We start from the raw sequence: 3,237 nt of genomic DNA on the forward strand, positions 1-3,237 counted from the left end.
ACACCTTTGTGTTTCCTGTGGTGCCCGTTCAGCCTTCTCTACCACAGGCAGGTCAGCAGGACTCAGTCCGCCATGGGCCCTGCTCAACAGGAAATGCAATTCCCAGGGGTCACTGGTTCTCAACACAGGAGGAAACACCTGTCGTCTCTTCAAGCCTCACTAAACAACCTCTTCATTCTTTTAATACTGCTTTTCTGTTTATTCCATTTTGAAACACAGTAGTCCCTCCCTTGTACCCCAGCCACTACCAAAATGGCGAAGCTTAATCATGCCTAAATATGGGGGATGCTGGTTCCAGCGGTTCATACGCCCATGGAGAAAGAGGCCAACTCACTCAGGGAAGAGAGGAGGAGACACCCGTGCTCTTTAATGATACAATATGAACAGGGCCTCCTTCCTAGTACCCAACCACCTGCTAGCACGAAGCTTCTCAAAGGAAAAGTAGTGAAGCTCACCACTTTATAGCGAATGGGGGTTAGACTCCCTCCCAGTTTGGAAGCTTTCTGCCACTGCAGGTCTGAATCCACATGCTCAGGCCCCAGTGACCCAATCATCTGACCCCCTGACTATGGCCCCCTAGCGCAGGCCCCCTTGCCGCTCTGCCCCCCACACTGCTTCAGAGATGTCTGACGCAACTCTGTCCACTAGAAACCAAGGCACACCCATCCACCCTGGCTCGGTCATAGGAGGGGTGAGTTCCCAGCAAGGCTGTGCCACTCACTGGCTGTGTCCTCTTCACCAAGTCCTGTAACTCTGAGTTTCTGTTTCCTTGTTTATAAAAATGAAGAAGCAGTTCTCTGAATGTCTCATAGGGTTCTTAAGAGGATATGCAACTCACTGGTCCTGCCTCACATTGTTCTGCGTTTTGTCCTATTTCTCCAAGTTTTACGAAATTAATAAGTTTTTCTTATTTATCTTGGTCTCTTCTCATGGCCTTGCATAATAATTTCCATGAAGCAGTACAACTACTTACTAGGCACCAAGCACTGTGTGAAGCCTTGACTACATCATCTGATTGAGTTACCACAACTCTGTGAGGAAACTTCTGTCCATATGGTTCAGAGAAACAAATGCCCAGGAAATTTAACTGGCCCAATGTCACGGGGCTCTTAGGTGATAGGCCAGCTGTCAGACTACCCAGAGCTTAAAAGAATCACACTGACAGATACTTGTTAAGTTGAAGGCAATGAAAGCCAAATGTCAGCCATGTTTAAAACCTAGAACAGATCAATGGAAAATCTGGGATAATTCTCTGTCCTCTAGAAAGAAGAGAGGAAGAAGACAAACCTAGAGGTATACTGACAAATCAGATCTTATACAGCAGCAGGTAAAAAACAAAGGTCAGGAGATAAGCCCACTGTTATGCCCAAGTCTAAGCCCTGTGGCCTCTGACAGCTTTGAAGCTCAGGAACCAGATGCCAGCTCAGTGCTTCCAGCAAAGACTCTGGATATCAATGACTACATAGAAGCAGGTCTTTGGGAACCGAGACTTGGTCGAAATACCCAATATTTGTTGGGAAGACATTTTGGGTTGCTGAGAATCCAAATCCAAACTTCATGACATAGTTCAAAAGGGAAGGAGGTGTCCATGTGTATGCAATGCTTCAAGAAATTGAAGAAAACATTCTTTCAATGCCTCTGGATGTCTCAAATTGAGGTGTGCTTACATTTTTTTAAAAAACTTTCAAATATGAAAACCAAAACATCTAAAATAATTCATTAAAGAGCACTGTTTCATACTGCAAAAGAATCCTTAGCTTTGCAAAAAGGATTTACGACAGACTTCATTCCTTCCTTCATTCACCATTTATCTACTTGTACTCACTATGTGCCATCATCCAGACTAGGCCTTATTTTCCCCCTTTCTGTTTGGGCCTTAATCATCCTTTTCAGCCATGGCATTTTATCACCATGGGTATCTTATTCTTTCATTCACTCATTCACTCATTCATTCATTCATTCATTCCCTACCCACATCTTCCATACCTAGTCTTTCTCTTGTCACCACTCTACTCCATCACATGCCAGTCAAAGCAGGTTTTCATCTGGTTGATGTCAATCCCTTTATTTGTAGACATTTGTACCTGTCCTCACAAAATGTGTACTGTTTTGCATGCACAGATTTTTTTATTCATGTTGATTTATAAGCACTTGCACTGTTCCCGAGCTTGTCATTCAGCACCATGTTTAAGGTCCATCCACATTGCTGGGTAGACATCCCATCTGTCTCTTCTGATGTCTTCACAGAAGCCCATTGAATGCACACACGGCATTTTACTTAATCAGATTGTCTCCTGCTTCTCCCTTCACAATCAAAGTATCGATGACTAGTTTGATGCATCATTTTACAGACGTGAATGCTTTTGTGGGTTATATGCCCAGAGGTAGAATTACTATGTCTGCACATATTTAAGCTGACAAAATACAACCAGATTATTCTCCAGGACTCCCACCAGCTTCATGGTTTTCCATGTCTCAACCAAATTTGGCACCATCCAGCTTCCCAATTTTTGCTGACCTCATAGGTGTAGTGATAGCTCATTGTGGATTTGTTCTCCATTACTAATACTAATATGTAGTAATACATACTTGTTCTCCTCATATGCTTGTTTCATATGCTTGTTTACCTTATGGACTTCCTCCTCTCTAAAATGACTCTTTATTCCTTTGCGAATTTCTCCAGTGGGGTTGCTGTCATTTTCTTGTTGGCTAGGAATTCTTTGTATATTCTACATGTAAAATTCTAGATATTACCTGTTTTACTCAATATAGATTTCTTCTTCTAATCTGGCATCTCTCTCTCTCTCTCTTTTTTTTAAGTTTTTTTTTTTTTTTTTTTTTTTTTAATTTGACAGAGATCACAAGTAGGCAGAGAGACAGGTGGGGTGGTGGGTGGAGGGGGGAGCAAAGCAGGCTCCCTGCTGAGCAGAGAGCTCAATGCAGGGCTCCATCCCAGGACCCTGGGATCATGACCTGAGCCAAAGGCAGAGGCTTTAACCCACTGAGGCACCCAGGCGCCCTGGCATCTCTTAACATTATTTGTGTTGTCCTTTTTTTCAATAGAAATGCCTAATTTATATATATGGATCTGTCTTTTTTTTTTTTTTTTAATTTGACAGATCACAAGTAGGCAGAGAGGCAGGCAGAGAGAGAGAGGAAGAAGCAGGCTCCCCGCTGAGCAGAGAGCCCAATGCGGGACTTGATCCCAGGACCCTGAGATCATGACCTGAGCCGAAG

This window comes from Mustela lutreola, chromosome 1 (genome assembly GCF_030435805.1).
Source record: "Mustela lutreola isolate mMusLut2 chromosome 1, mMusLut2.pri, whole genome shotgun sequence".
NCBI classification, from domain to species: domain Eukaryota; kingdom Metazoa; phylum Chordata; class Mammalia; order Carnivora; family Mustelidae; genus Mustela; species Mustela lutreola.